The sequence below is a fragment of the Coturnix japonica genome, chromosome 4 (assembly GCF_054131305.1).
Source record: "Coturnix japonica strain WE chromosome 4, WE-NBRP24, whole genome shotgun sequence".
In the NCBI taxonomy this organism is placed as follows: domain Eukaryota; kingdom Metazoa; phylum Chordata; class Aves; order Galliformes; family Phasianidae; genus Coturnix; species Coturnix japonica.
Genome location: NC_140666.1, coordinates 52,141,990 through 52,158,850, shown reverse-complemented (window position 1 = coordinate 52,158,850; position 16,861 = coordinate 52,141,990). Strand labels below are relative to the sequence as shown.

The 16,861-nt window shown below is 41.2% G+C and overlaps 1 long non-coding RNA gene across 3 annotated transcripts in view; it reads right to left on the bottom strand.

The window, feature by feature from the left end:
• Nucleotides 1-16,861, bottom strand: part of LOC107313379 (uncharacterized) — a 519,257-nt gene that overhangs the window by 174,590 nt on the left and 327,806 nt on the right. For all 3 annotated transcript variants that reach the window (XR_004307159.2, XR_004307160.2, XR_004307161.2), the window contains 5 exons: nt 14,635-14,753; nt 14,166-14,339; nt 12,819-12,896; nt 11,442-11,585; nt 9,071-9,235 (listed from right to left, as the gene is read on the bottom strand). This is a non-coding gene — a long non-coding RNA (uncharacterized LOC107313379). The remainder of the gene's footprint in view (nt 1-9,070; nt 9,236-11,441; nt 11,586-12,818; nt 12,897-14,165; nt 14,340-14,634; nt 14,754-16,861) is intronic.

The window sequence follows — 16,861 nt, the reverse complement described above, 5'->3', positions numbered from 1 at the left end:
ACAAGTAAAAGCAAGGGTGACTCTTACATAGTCAGAAGTGAATCTCTTGCTATACACACACCCCAACAAACAGTCCGCTATCATAGTGTGGGAGCAGGTTTCATGGATGGTGTCTGCACTCATGCAGTAAGGAAAGCAAGACACAGAGGATGTTACTGAGATGGCTGATTGATCCTCATGGAGGGCATTTCATTGGCCCATCATTACCAGTATATTTTGTTGAATGCTACTTCAATGTATTTTACAGTGATCCCACCTAGCTGCATTGAATTTGAAGCCAAAACAGAGGCTTTCTTTTTTGAGAGGAAAAAAGTATGGATAAATGTTCAGGTCCCAAGAAAAAAAATACTGGTAGTACCATAATATACTTCTACATGAAAAGGCAGCTTTCATTGCAAATGAAGGATATTCCTGCTTCACTAGTGAATCCCATCTTTTCCTTTACCCCATCAGACTGTAATGCAAAGTCATACATTATGAATAAGTATCCTGTAACCTTGCCTAGTGTGTAGACAAAGCTAGGATCTAGATTTAATAACAGAGCTGTACTATTTCAAGGTGTAATCATGAGCAGCACATAGTCTAAAATACTCCTTAAACACAAGATTATGATTTCTTGCCTGTAAAATCTTTCAAACAAGTACAGATGAAAAGAAGAGTATATAGCTGTGACACAAATGATACAAAGAAATTAAGCTTGTTTAGATTGGAGAAAAGAAGGCTCCAGGGAGACTCATTGGAGCCTTTCAGTTCTTGAGGGGAGCTTACAAGCAGGAGGGAGACTGACATTTTACACAGTCTGATAGTGACAGGACAAGAGGGACAGGCTTTAAACAAAAGGAGGGAAGGTTTAGGCTAAACGTTAGGGAGAAATTCTTTACTCAAAGGGTGGTAATGCGCTGGGACAGAATACCCAAAGAGGCTGTGGATGCCTCATCCATGGAGGCACTCAAGGTCAGGTTGGATGGGACCCTGGGCAGCCTGATCTGGTGGGAAGAAACCAGCCCATGGCAGTGGGGTTGAGACTGTGTGGGCTTTAAGGTCCCCTCCAGCCCAAGGCATTCTATATGATTCTATGATCAAATAGCTTGAGCTGCAAAATCCTTGCCATTTCCATGGAAATGCTGGCAATTGATCAGAAAAACCCTGTGTTTTGCTGAGTTCTATCTGCTCATTTGTATGAGTTGATAAGAATGATTTTAGCAGGTTAGTCATTCTTCATGGGGGCAGGCTGTCATTGCCAGGGACAACTGCTTCTGTGCCCCCATATTTTTTGATCCACACGCCAACTTTTACAAACGTAGATTTTATGAGTTCAAATGTTATTATATTTTAAAATCTCATTTAAGAAATAGTTTTAAATTTACATAATGAAATAATTTCCTCAAACTAAAGCTAGATGAGTTGTATTATACTTGCACCATATTAAGTTTCTTTCATGGATGCTTAAGTTTAATTTTAGAGCCTATTAGTTAGTCTTACACTGTGTGCCCAAGCAGTGATGGAGAAGGACGGAAGAGAAATCGCTTTTACCAGTACTAACCAGCAGCATGTTGCCAGCCTTAGAAGTGAAGAGGAAGCAGTGGAAAGACTTACAGACTCCAAGGCAGAGATCTGCATTTTGATGGAACAGTTAATACACATTCCTTGAACAGATTTCATATCTAAGATGCAGACAGAGAGCTACCCTATGAATTTGCAAATAAAACTTACACTGCTCCATCTGGAAACACAGATTTATTTTGACCCCTGCAGTAGAAGTTCTTGTAATAGTTCCTTGCTGACTGCAAAGTAAGAAAACAACATTTTCTTCAGGCTTTGCTGTGGCCGAGGTAACAGCATTTTGTGTACACAGACTTCATTTTGCCTAAATGAACAGGGTGCCTACAGCATCATCTCCCTTTCTTACCCAACTCCTGTCATTACAAGGTGATGTGAATTCAATCACACCCTTGATTACTGTGGATGGCATACAGTAAACAGAAGTGTGAGACAATGAAAAATAAAGCCATGAGCAATGTAGCAATAAATTAAATACAGGACATTGCAGAGACAGACTTCCTCGGGAAAGGAAGAGAAACCCACTTCCATTGCAGACTTCTACCACAAGAATACTTAAATAAATTGTTGTGAGCAATGCTGTGATTTAAAAGCACAAAACCTGATGGAAAAGGAGGTTAAAAACAAGCAGTGTGGATAGCGAAGAGCCACTGAGCAAGTTACAGCCCCCTTTGTGTTGCAACTGGTCAATGAAGTTGGGAACAAAAATCTGCATTGCCCTGCTGCAACCTATTCTTTTATTATTTGGTTTTATTTTAACCCAGGGAAACCTGATGCTGTTTTAGCAGAATGCCTTTTAGGACTACGACAGCCTTGCTCCAGTTAGATAATAAAGGCAAGTTTTTTCCAGAGGTAGCAAAATCTAATTTTGGAAAAAAAAGGAATGTGGATCTAGCACAAATTGCCTTGGGAAAATTCCCTTAGTAAAACTGCATTCCGTTCCCATCCTCATCAGTGACAGCAAATCCCAAGCTCTGTGAGGTTTTTGATTTCTGAACAGTTCCTAATGGCATGAGCTGAAGGAACCATGGCAGCCAAAATCTTTCCATTGATTTGACTGACTTCTCCCTCCAACCCTGGGATCATGTCCCAAAGGATCGTCAAGAACAAACAGAGAATTTGGCTCCTATTCTGAAATACTGAAACCTCCAGTTAGAGATTACAAATTTCATCTGGATCCCATGGTGACCTCTACAACTTATGTTTATCACTTAGAAAAAAATATCCCTCTGCTGTACTGAGAACAAATAAAGATTTACAAGCTTTGATGGGGAAAGGGAATAAGGAATTATCTACACATTAGCTGGAACGTGTAGAAACATTTGTAATGAACGTTATGCCAGAACCATCTACAGGGATTAGATCCAGCAAAATGGTAAAACTGTTGTATCTAAATCACTTAGATGGCTCGGAAGCAAGTATTACCCAATCTGCCATAAATAACAGTTTGAAACCCCACTGAGTCAGCACAAAGAAGCAGCCATAGCACGTTCTCAGATTAAACATAATATAGAATCATAGAATCCTTAGACTTGAAAGGGACCTTTAATGGTCAATTGGTTCGACTCCCTTGCAAGGAACAGGGATATTCACAGCTACATCAGGTTGCCCAGGGCCTTTATCCAGGCTTGCCTTGAAAGTCTCCAGGAACGGAGTATCCACCACATCTCTAGGCAACCTGCTTCAGTGCCTCATCACCCTCACTATTGATTCAAAGCAGGGGGTCACTCACTGCACAGCAATTAGCCTAGGAGATTATCAGCAGTGATGTGATACCCTACCATGCAGAAATACACAAATTTCTTTTAAGTCTTCCTTTTTCTTTCTTTTAAAACTATACTCCTTTAACAAAGAAGTTAATTATATACTGCTCTGACTACAGGAGATCCTTCTGCTTTACTGAAAAGGTTGTTTCCTTCCTTTATTTCATTCATTTGGAGACTTATGTCATGTTAGAATACAGTTGTAGGTGAATGGATATGTAACAAGCTAGCACATCCAGAAAAAGGCTGCTTTCTTTGTTAAAAGTATATTTCTGTGGCCCATTTTCTCTACAAATGCAGTTCCACCACAAGTTGAAAGATCTTGTTCAAGTCCTCGTGGTGAGGTAAAAAAACCCACAAAAACATAACAAGTCTTTCCAAGTGCTGGAAACGGTACAAAGAAACCATTTCCATCAACAAATACATACTTCTGCCTAGATTTTGTCCCTTAAGCAGGGCCCTATGCTCACTATGCACTTCCACAGGAACATCAGGCCTTGGTCTGTATCAGTGCCACATAGCCCTGCTGCTGGGGTTCACAATACAGGTAATTGGTTTTGGGTACATCACAAGCCTTCTGCTTATGACAAGATGATCTATGGAGTCATGCCAGAGCCAGATTTTCAGAACTACTGAAGAGCAATGTGGACAGAGGTCTAACATAGCTTTCAACCTGCCTTTGAGGATGCTCCACAGAACAATATAGAAATGTCCATTATTCACTATCAAATAGCTCAATGTCAACCAGAAAATCAGCACATCAGAACAGACCTCCAAACCAATCCTACATATTTTATGTTCCTGAAGATCACAGTTTAGAAGAATGCTGCCTGCAATAAACAAGGAAATCAGCTATCAGGCAGAAAGGTAGTTGTAACTGGACTGAGAAACAAATTATCACCTGGGTTGGAAGACAGAACAAGGAAAAGGACTCATCAACCAGAAACAAAGAGAAAAGAGAAATGTATTTGGATAAGCGACTTAACTTTGCTGTTCACTCTTCACTAGTTATTCTGCATGACCATCTGGAAATTCCTCTGTTGTAATTCCTTTTTAACAGTTCTATAATCACATCTTAATTTGTAATTTCTTAGAAAGATTAAAAAGAAATGTTTTGCCTCTGCCAGACCCATCTGTGCCCGTGGACATGCAGGCCACATATGGACAAGGCATGGGAAAAAGCTGCGGATGGTCACAACCAGCCTGCTAAATACTAAGCCGCGTGAAACTCTTTTCCAAACAAGCAGTGTTTTATCTTCAAGAAAACAGCTCTCACAACATCAGAGGCTCCCAAGGATTGCAACGATTCCAGAAAATATCCAGCACTCAGCCAGGATGAGAACTTCCCATTATCCTGGCCAGTGCCTATCCTCAAGAGCAGTCTTGAGATCTCTTGGTGAAGATTTCCAATCATGTGGTCTTCTCCAACAGGTATCCAGGTATAGACCAAACTGTGTGTGAGCACAGTGAAGTGGTGTATGGTGTGTCTCAGCAGTGGTTACAGTGGGTCACCTCTGCTTGTTTTGATTTTAATGGACATGGCATACAGGCTCTTGTTCATCACAGACTAAGATAGACAGGTAACAGTGGTGACTGTGTTAAAAAAAGAGTTTTGTAGCTGTGAATTTCCAAACATGTTATTATGCTTGTCTTATCTTTAGTAGTTTCCATGGAAATAATTAGGAGGCATTACTTTCGGAGCAGACTATGTAATTGTACATTACCAATACACACGGTGATAAGACACATTAGTACTTTGACAATATGTTGTTACAAAGTGGGGAAAAGAATCACCAAAGGTGGGCAGCAGGAAGTATAAAAACCTTCCACTTGGAAATACGGAGCCCAGAGCAGAAATAATGCACTTTGGTGACCATATATCCCAGTTTAAAGCTAATGCATCCTCCTTGCAAAATCTGCAGTTTAACGCTGAGCCATATAATTTCATATTCTTTGACATAATAGAATGCATATATTTATGTACGGCTGTAAAGCTGTATTATTTTTAAAAGTTATTTCATTGAAGTGATTGACCTTTTTACATTTCATGGGTACTTTTCTTATACAGCAATAGAAAAACTGACTGTAAACCATTTTACATTAAAGTATCTGCTCATTTAAATATCATAACCTGGATGATTAAATAAAGACCACTGTGCAATATTTGAAGATGCCAAGAAAAAAGAAACGGTCCATAAAATAAAGAAAGAATTTAAACCTTCTACTTGGAATTCCCCCGCTATTTGTTTGCACTTAAATTTGATTTTCTTGTTTTTAATTTTATACTCCTGGGTTTTAAAATGTTCAGCAATTATCTGATTTGTAGCTACAACCGCTGCATGTTTACTTGTAAAATGCCTTTCAAATTAAGATCTTTATTTGTCCTAGATTTTCCCTTAACTTTGCAACCGAACATTTGCAGCTCAACAACAAGAAGCAGTATTTTTCACATTCCAAATGGCGCTAATGCCAAACCATTTTGCTGATTTAATGGCTGGTTTTTCAGGATAGAAAAATACTAATAATTCTCAGCAAGCAGAAAATCAACAGCTATCATTTTTCAAATGGGATTTCTATAGCACTGTCAAGTGCCCCATATTGTACAAAGGAAAGGCAATTCAATCCAGCGCTTGATTGTGCCTCTGAAGACTAAAGCTTGATACACCTTTTTCTGGGAGCCAAAGTGCCAAATACTGCACAGCCTTAAGGTGGTTGAGAGTGTTCAATATGAGACTTATGTGCCAAGAGTGCCTCAATCATTTGTGCCCAAATATTCAGTAACATATTCAATGCTTAAGAGCCTCTGTCGAATTTAATTATCTGCCACCAATGTCTCAGTTATATCCATGCTCGAATTCTAACACTCAAAACCACATCAGAAGCCCTAACCAAACTGAATGGCTCACCCAGGCTCTAATCCAGCAGATAACTTCATCTCTAACAACAGCAGTGCCTTGCAGCAAACAGCTGGTGGACACGGCACAAATTCTGGCACTCCGGATACCTGCAGCACTGTGGCAGAACTGGGCACTTCGCTCTGGGGATTATGCTAATTTGAGAATGAACCATTCAAGATTACCCCTGTCCGTGGAAATGGGCTCTGAAGTCTGGGCTGGCTGTTTCCGTGCCTCCTACCTTGCCCACAAGCAGAAAAACTGGCTTATGTCAGGAATTCCAGGATAGCCAATGCAAGGGAATATCCCAGCAAAAGCAAATGAGCACATTTTCCCGGCTTAGCAAGTGGTACAAGTTCCTGACCTGCAGCCTCTGGTCTCTATTTCCCTATTGTATAGGTTTGGCATTTGCCTGAACAACCACATTCAGAAAAGGATCCTGCTGGCAGAATCCCCGGCGTCCGCACTGCAGTTGGGTGCAGCACACAGCCATAGATCAGTGGCAATGGGTATTACGTCCGTGCTGGGAGACCCATGCTGCCAGCTCACTTGGTACCTGCACGTGCTGCCATCACACCTCTGGATGGCAGTGTATGCATTGGCGCAGGCACTGTGCACATCTGAACCACAGCTGTAAGCACAAAAGCGCAAGCTCTGGAGAGCAGGCTGGCTGTGAGCACATCTGTATGCACAGAGGACGTTTTGCAATCCACGGTAAAAAGAAACAGTTAGGAAAAATAATCTAAACACAAAGTCCCAGAAACTTAATTTCTCACTCAAGCTTTCTTCTGAGTACTCATTGTCTGATTGACATTCATCATGCACAGCAGCAGCCACGGCTACTCCAAAAGCAGCGTGGGGCTGGGAATGCAGCCACGCACGTTGCCAGAGTTTCAATGTGTTCAAGAGCCCACATGCCAGAGCCGAAAGAGGGATCATGCAGGCAGCTTTCAATCCCTGAATAACTGCTCCTCTGAATGCCTCTTGTGACTGGTTAATTCTCAGGGGAGGCTGCATGTTTCAGCTAAATAATACCTTTGGTTTAGAGAAAGATAATTCAGAATCCTCCTTGCTTTTCCCCGCAAGTGAAACTCATTTGTAAAGGGGACTATTGTTCAAGACTGGTGGAAATGCTCAGTTAAAGCACAGCCTGTGACAGTATCTCCCAGTGACCCACACTGCTCTTGTGTCAGCACAAACCTGCAAGCTCAGCTCAAATGAAGGACCAGCTGCTCTCCATCACAGTTCTGCCACACCTGCCCTGTGATCTGGAAAGCACTCAGGATTGATGAGCACCACCCCAGAACATGCAGGAGTCCCCATTAAGTTCCCTAGAGGGTGTAAGGAATGCTTTTTCTTTTCCTGACAACTGTATCAGCAGCCCTACCAGTCTTTCCTGAGCTAATTGCATCTTTATCTCTTGGAGAACAATAGTTGAAGTCAATGAATCATAGAATCACCAAGGTTAGAAAAGACCTCTAAGATCATCCAGTCCAACTGCCCACCTATCACCAATATTTCCCACTAAATCATTTCCCTCCGTACAACACTTAAATGCTTTTTGAACACCCCCAGGGATGGTGACTCCAGCACATTTTAGCGTCTGAACACTCTCTTGGAGAACAATTATTATTTCCTGCCATCCAACCCATATCTCCCCTGGCACAACTAGAGGCCATTCCCTCCAGCCCTCTTACATGAGAGAAGAGGCTGACCCTCAGCTCATCACAAACAACCTTAGTCCTTTAACAATATTTACATGCAATGACAGATCAGAGGAAACATGAGAGAGAGCCTAAAGAGCAACACATTGAGAATGATGCTGTGTGGTTTCCTTTTTCCCTTTCTGCACTTTGCAGGAAGGTCAGAGACACCAGGAAAGCTCCCATCTGCAAAACAGAGAGGTGGCAGAGAGCAGGGACAGCAAAGACAAGAAGGTACCAAGTGCTGCAGCAGACAGGAAGAAACCCGAGGTGTTGGGAGGAACTCTGTAGTTTAGCATGTTAGGAAATACACGCTGATGTTAGTTTTGGCACTAAAGAAAGGAGAAAGCTTATTTTGGGCAAGTGTTATTTATTAATTTATGCCAGCAGAGGTCCTAAAAGCAGACCCCATGCTAACTAGCCCAGAAGGTACCTCCTAACCCAGGCTCCTCTCACTGGCCAGCTGCCTTCACCCTGGCTCCCATGCTTTTGTCTTGCCTACTCTGAAAACAAAAGCAAAAAGACAGTTGGTACAATCAGACATACTCTAGAGGGAAAAAAAACACCTCTGCTTTTAAAGAGTGTTCCAAGTTCAGACTGATGAAATGATACACACACCCCCCTGCCACACACACACCTCCTGCCATCCATCCATTGGCTTGACAAAGCAGGTAGTCACACACACTCCACATGAATGCACCCGTGGCCAGGTTGCCTTGGAAACCTTCGCTGCTACCTAATATTGTTATAATTGTCAAGAAAATATAGGTTTTCTCCAATGACTCGCAGCATGCTTTCATTTTGCATAACTGAAAGCTTTCCATCTGTATTTTTCTGAAGGCTTGCTTTGCTTTCCCCCAGAAATCTTTGAGAAATTTTCTTCTCATAAAAAAAATAAAATAAACTGTTATTTAAACGTTGAAAATGCAATTGTATTAGTAGAGGGGGCTGTGCAGCAATTCTAGCTTCCCGTAGCTGTCAGGAGGGATTTGAACGTTCAGGAAAAGCAGCCCTGCTGCCCTCTAAATTGCATATATTTTTTCTGTATACAGTTCTGAGGCTAAAATTCAACTCCAACAGATCACATCAGCCCAAATGCCCCCACCACAAAAACCTTGCTGGGCTGCACACTTGCTGTAGCACCACTCACCTCTTAGTGGTGAGCCAGTATGACTGGCAGGAGCCCTGAGCTGCTTTCCAGCTGCATTCCAGTATTTCTGCTCTTCAAAACACATGGATATCTACTTTGGCATCCAGATCAGCACTGATGAATTTGGCAGGTCTCCCTCAAAAAAATACTGATCAAGCAGAGCAACTGCAAAATAAAACAAAATCATCTAAACTAGCGGAATTTTATTTGAGATCATGAGATATTTAGTGATAAAAAGGTCATAAAACAATCATAGTGACTCAGTAGGTTCCTCGTGGTACTTATCTTTGCTGGATATAATTATGACATGTGATTATGACAGTGTCCTTCTAACACAGCAAAACTCAGCATCGGCTATTATCATATACACAATTCTTGCAAATGCATCTGTTTTCAACTACAAATACAGATCAAAACAAAAGCAGTTTAAGAGCACCACCATTTAAAACCTACACCATCCTGGTAGAACACCTCTTTCACTCACCTTCCTCTTAGTTTTAGTATGTCTCCAAGACTCCAAATGCTTCATTTATCTGTGAATTTCTCTTATGCTGCTACGATTTCACTTTGACTTGTATTGTTGTTTGAGGGCATGGGATTCACTTATTTTCTTTTTCCTTCAGTCTTTGCTCTGTGCTCATGTTTTTTACCAATTTGATCAGAACAAAGTGCTGGGCTGATGATAGTCAGCAGTGGGAAGATGTTCTGATGGACTAGCTGTCCCCGTAAACAATATTGTTTTAGGAAATATGCCAGTTTAGATGGAATAGAAACTGTCTGACACAGAATAAAATACTGAGTGTTTTATTAATGTTCTTCTTTGGTCCGAATTTCCTATTTCACTCCTACTTTTGTATGGCAGTCCATCATTTTGAGACCTGCATCTCATAATACATACAACGTATCTTTATTTATTGTTTGCCTTCAATGCACTAACCACATCAGTGATTCCAATGCAGCAGTTTTGCTTGCCTCCACCTAAAAACTGCATTTTGGAAATAAAAAACATCCACTTCTTTAGTGAAATGGCACACAAAAAGTAGGGCTCTTGTCCTGGCCAGTTGGAAAAAGAAATGTCTTATTACACTCACAATACCAACACAGAGATTACAACCATACAAATGCAAAGCACATTTGCTTCCCTCTGTGTAACGCACTCCAATCCTCCTTTTGTTTTTTGGTAGTAAATGCTAGCAAATTGATAACCTCTGTTGGCATCTTGCTGCAGTACTTTCAGGAGAAAGACAGCCATAAGCTGCAGGAGATACTGCAGAATGGGGGAGTAGAAGAAGGCTTGAAACTCAGCAGATGGCATGCGCAGGCGCTGTGCCAGCCTACTAGGGCACTACCTGGTGCCTAAGGGATCACTTGCTACATTCGTTAGTGAGCTGGGAATGAGAGACATTCTGTTTTATGATCCTTTCTTCCTTTGTGTGCTTTTGTTTTTAGCCTTGAAACAACAGCAACATGGTTCTCCAGAGTGCAAAAGATTCAGCAATAATGGAAGTCCAGGAAAAAAAAAATAAAAATAATAATAATAATAAAAAAAAGCAGGAATGTTCTTCTATAACAACTGGTCAGCTCTAACCTGCAACCTGATTGCCTCCCTTGATTGCTAATAGCTCTGTTTACTTGCAGCCAGACCACAGTAGTGTTTTTGGATCACAAACTGGGCTGGCATCATGTAAAGATGTAGTATTTATCAAACAAGCGTGTAAAGAAGCAGTATTTATCATTGTCCTGATTTTGTTGCTTTCTTCCACACTTGTAAGAGCTGATAACAAGAATCTCAGAGACAGCACAGCTGGTCTGTGAGATGTCGCTGCACAAGCAAAGGAATGGCTCTGTTCACAGATCAGGCACAAGTTATTCCTCCCAAGGTATAAATAAGTGCCACAGGAATGGAAATGCAGCATTTGCCCTCACACATTTTCCCTCATGTCAGCTTTGCCATTGATACACTCCACAGGGCACACATGGGGTGATCAGGCCTGTATGGTTCCAATGGCAGAGAAGGTTTTTGTTTGTTTTCCCCACCTGTACTCATGGGCTGCTGCAAGCAAGGCTTGAGCAGAGGGCTGAACATTTATCCCATCAACATGTCAGTCAATAAGTAAGGCTCTACTACCAGAAAGCAAGTGACTGTGCAGAAATCTTGTTTGCTTTGAAAATCAGGAATTCTTGGAAAGCCAACAATAAGAAGATCTGATACAGAGAATCCTCACAGACATCCATCACTCTCAGGCCATCTACTTGGATACAGCTCTGCAAGAGAAAATCTTTTCTCTTGGGAGGAGTTTCAAGCAAAGCCATACAGAATTTCATGGCAAGTGTGAGGTAAACTGACTTGAGCTGCCCCAGAGACACTTACCTAAATCACCTTCCTTGTAGTGCAGGCACAACTACCCTTCATTTTCACAAGTGCTAAAAAGAACCGTTGAATTCACTTCTTCCCAAATGAAGACATGTTGGAAGTCAAACTCAAGTTAACCACTTGGGAAATATTTTCCTAGTGCTGTATTTCAAAATAAAAGAAAAATAAAAGGAAAAGAAAATGGAAAAAGAACACAAAGATGTATTACAGAATTGCATTGGCCAATAATCTGATAATCAGCCCACTGAAGTTCTTTTCAAATAGCATCCTGTTATATTATGGCAGCCCATATACACTACCTTGACATTGTGTAGCAACTGGATCTTTGCCCTCTCATTACAAAATAAAACATACAGCATTTTGATATAAAGGACAATCTCGGGTTCGATAACATGATGCAGTGAGTAGCTACATTTTAATACTACAATGACATCATTCAGATTTCCTCTCTTGGAAAAAATTCTTTTTGTCACTCAAGGCAATTTAAGTTGTTCCAATGCTTTTGTGAGAAAAAATGGTACTGACATTAAGTCAGAGGCACGAAAGATTAATCATGTTCAACTTTAAAATCAGGCACATCCAAAATATTCTCTTTCAATTTGCATCTCTTTTGATCCACTAGACTTTGGCTGAGACAAGAGAGGAAATTAAGTCAAAGACAGATTCCCTTCCAATTAAAATCTAGCAGCGACAGGAGTATTAATCTTCTGCCCTGTTCTGTCCAGGCTGTGTGCCCTGTGGTTCCCATAAGCAACACATGTGCGGTGATGAGTGGCACCCACAGGCTTACAAGGAAAGGGTAACTGCACAGAACATGCCTGCTACATGCAGGTCACCAGTGGTGAATTCCAGAAGGGCACAGGATAAGTTTCACCCTGCTTCTGCCTCAAATGCCCATGCCACACTTCAACAGGGAGGCATGGAAAAGATATACCCAGATATCATGGGCTACATTCCACAGCGGACATCAGGAAGTGGGGAAAGGAGCCTCTGAAACCATGTCCCTTTAGGTGGGAGCTTTTGGTGCATCTGCCAGTGCCAGGAGACTGTGGGATGAGTAACTAATGAGGTTTTCTTTCACTCCCCTCTAGTATCCAGGCTAAGCACATCATTCGCTATCAGCATTAACTGATTTTGAACGGTAGGACTTGAAGATAGGAATTATCTGCTGATGAAGACCACTGTGACAAGCTGCATCCCTTTGTCTTCTGCAAAAAATGCATTTTCTTCTGATGAAACCCAGCACGGGTTAAACTGTCTATGCAGCTGATACATGGTAGGATTTAAAACCGTCAGCAGTAAAACTCACATCATTCACATGTGCATGTACATCAGGATTTAAATATGGATGCCAAAAATGAAAATGCAGCTTACTGAAGAAAGGAAGAACACATTTCCCAATATAGATCATTTTTTCCCATTTCTGGAAGAAAATAGGGGAATTAGCAGCACCTGCAAAGGCAGAAAACAAGAAAAGTAAAAGAATCATGGATAATTGATGCTCTGAAGCCAAAAACATCTTTTATGGAAAACATAATAGGCCAGAAATTCAGCTGCTGTATATTAGCTGATTTACATCAGCTGAGGAATGTGGTTCAGTATGATTTAACAGTTTTTTTTATGTTACCTGGGAGATAAACGATTCAAAATATATAGAGAGCTTAATGTGAATTCTCCGTCATCTCTTGTTGATTAATAAATTCAGAAGTTGTTACTATTATTTAATATAGAGAGTCATTACACAGTAAATTAGAATACAACAAAACATTAAATGCAGCAGAGCATTACTTAAGTGTAATCTCTTAAAACCAAAGCAAATGAAGCAAATCAATTTTAAAGGTCATTAAGGGTAGCTGAAGTTGTAAGAGTGAAACTACCAAATTATGTCAGGTTTCAGGCTGCTCTTAGGACAGCTAGTGGAGGACAGAGATAGAGGCAGTGTTTCCAATTTTGCTTCCACAGAATGCCCTGCCACCTTTGGCTGTGGTGAGAAGATCCTGTTATGTTCTTACTGAAATGGGTAGCTTCCAAATGTGGTTTTCTAAGGGTATGAGTTTGCACGGTTGCACTGTGACTGCCTAAAAGGCACTCCTAATAGTATTTGAGCTGCTTGCCCAAACTCTGCTGAGTTGAAAGGGAGGGCAGAAACCTCTAGGGTAAGTCACACCAAGCTGCAAAACCTGGGGCTAAGTGAAAGGTTTCTGCAGTTCCCCATGACAAACATCCTGCTAAGTGGTGGAGAAGTTGTGGGGCGGCTCAGATAGAGCCTTGAATTAAGGCCGCCTCCTGCCTGGGCAACCATTAGCAGACGGCAAAGCAGCCACAGATGCAAAGCGTGCACCCCACGCCAAGAGACAACTACAGTAAAGAAAGAAGCTTAATGTGAGGAAATGTAAACTGTATTCCAGAAGAGTCTTACCAATCAAGGTGGTATAAACCAATTGTAAATGGTTTTATCTCAGTGTCAAATACAGAGGTGCTGAAACAATTCATCTCACTAAAAGGATTGTTATGTTTTACTTGACTAAATGGTTAAAATATACACATACACTCTTCTGCATCAAGCACTACTGCAGAGGATCATGGGCTACAGTATTGTGCCCTGGGATGTGGAAGTTTGATGCAGCTTTTTAAAGGAGGGTTTCACGCAGATTTAAAGCAACCATCAATTTCCAGTTTGTTTTGCAAGCAAACTTTTTCCTCATTAACTGCTACACTTACTTTTGCTTCTTATACAAATCCAGCAAAGCCTGTTTCCATAGGAATCCATATTTTGTAGCAATGTCATTATGAAAACACACATCCTGAGGTTTTTCTATCATGCTCAACAAGTCCTTTTCTATACTTCCCCTTCACCTGTGCTGTGTAGTTGAAGCTGCCAAGGGGGGAACACACCTAAACACAAAAGAATTCCATCAAAAGGTGGGAGAACAGTAGAACATTCAGCTGAACATTCTGTATAAGTCGTTTTGATTTCCTACTTGATTGATGGCTAGAACTAGCTTTAGTTCAGTGAAATCAATGACCAAAATCTTCACTTTATAGCTAGGACTGAAAACTAAATGTGTGGTTAATTCCTGCTGGCTCCTGACTGTGCACATAGTCAGCAGCTGGTGGTCATTCACTACGTGGCAGTTCTGGCGCCTGAACTTCACCACTCATGTGATGCCCCTGTAGTAGTACTTCTCACCTTCGTGAAGAAGGCCTAGAATTTCTTTGGACTAAGTACAGCTTTCCAAGTGGTGATCTCCACATCTTCCAAAACTCTTTGGAATGTAATGGAAAAGGTTCTTCTCTCCCGATTTAAAGCTGAGAGTAAAAAATGAGCCATTAGTGAACAGAAAATATTTGTTGACACCTGGATCTCAGATGAATTTCTGCAGTGGCGCTTCCAGTAACAAGAAAACCTGGACACATTTTTTTTTCCCCAGGATAATACAGGTATTTCCCAATACAAATCACAGTGGGTTACCTCTTCCTGCTGGCACTTGACAAGCCAGCGTATTTGACAAGTGAAAACTTCTTTAAAGGGAGGACAGAATCCATGCTGTAAAACTTCAAAGCATTCCCAAAAAAGAAAACCACCTCCAAGTGCTAAGCTCTTTGCCCAGTCAAGCTGGGCTCACGTACACAGCGGACTGCAATATGTACACACACATATCTCAGCATGTACGTAAACAATTTACTTAAATCAATGTATCACAACAATCAAGCTGAATTCTGAAGTTCCATCTGAATCTAGATAAGACACGTGGAGATCAGGCCATAGGAAGAAGAAGTGGACTTCTACTTACCCTACACAGTAGTATTAAAGGTTTTAGGGGGAGTCTATATGGTCACCTTCCTCCCTCTTCAACAAGTGTACTAGATAGCAATACAAACAGCGGCTAGAGGTTGACACCAGTGCACGTATCCAGTGTGGAATACAACAGATCTGAAAGTTCAGGAGCTACCTGGGAACTAATCCCCTCACAGAGTAGTGCCTGCCTTAGCTAGCAAGAAAGGCTGAATGCAAAAATAATTAGAGGTAAATAAAATGGCTTCTCCCTGTGAACAGCAGGAAAACATGCACTGAAGTTACAGCTGTGTGACTAATTGATTTGGGGGGTTTGTTGGCAGTCTGAAAATCAAACACCCAATAGATTGTTTTTTCAGTTCAATGCTGTTAATGTACCCTGCTATCCTACAAGTTCCACAGTGTGGCTTCCCCAAGGTCTAATAGGGTATGAACCTAGGAATCTATTCCTCAGTAGGGTATTTCTTTTCCATCTGGACACTCATTTCCACAAAATTCACACAATTACCTGTACGACTTTTAGGCTGCACTTAGACAGTGAGTAATGAAGGGTATAATTAAAGGAGGAAAGACAGATGCAGACATACTCATGGACATACATGTGGGACAAGATGGGGCACAGCAAGAGCCAGTTCATCTCTGGGCACAGACTGTACTTATACATAGTTCTCAGGAGGCAAAACCAAATCACTGAGCTACCATACGTCTAAGCCTACATGGCTCCATACAGCTGAGCAACGTTTGGGCAACAGAGCTCTTTTCCATCCACCCATACATCTCTTGCAGCATAGGTTAAACTACCCTGAGAAAAGAACTATCTTGACTCTGTACTGTTGCATTCCCTCCGTATATTCTAAACAGAATTGCTTTCTCCTGGAAGGAATAAATGAGAGGGTTAGCTGATCTCTCCAGTTATTACAGCATTTGTCATAATAGCAAGATTTCAGGGTGAGATGATATTATAAGAGATGTTTAGACAGAGCGAGGTATACAGACAGAAAAATATAAAATGTCTGTGCTTGCTCATTACAGGAAAAAGCCATTACACAGGCAGTTACTGGATACACACTGGTGTTCAGACACTCTCCTCCAAGATGCAAACTTGCAGGACAGAAACAAACCAGAAAACACACAAAAGTCCCTTTCTGGGACAACAACTGCTCTAAGATGTTGAGATGTCACCAGTTGTGTAACTACAATAGGAATTTTTCCAGTGAGAATGCAGACTCTGATTTTTTATGGCAGCAACTCCTTTTCTCTCTACTACTCAAACTTCAAGTGCCTAATCTAACCACAGCTTAATGTAAGGATAAATTTTCTTCCTTGGAATAAAAGAACTTGGGTTAAAAATGAATTGATGCTCTGTGCATCTCTGTTTTGAAGAATACCTCTAGCTCAGCAAGGCACAAGTACACAGAAGTATCTTCCATTCTGTGATGAACATGCTTCTTTTCCTAGGGACATACACACAATTTATTCCTTATTTCCAGACTTGGCAAAGAATTCAAGCAGCTACTTCACAGAATTGAGCCATTACAGCTATGGGAGCTCAGGCCAAGACCATGGAACAGCACAAACTCTAAACACATCTGAGAGCACAGCATAAGGGTAACGTGTACAA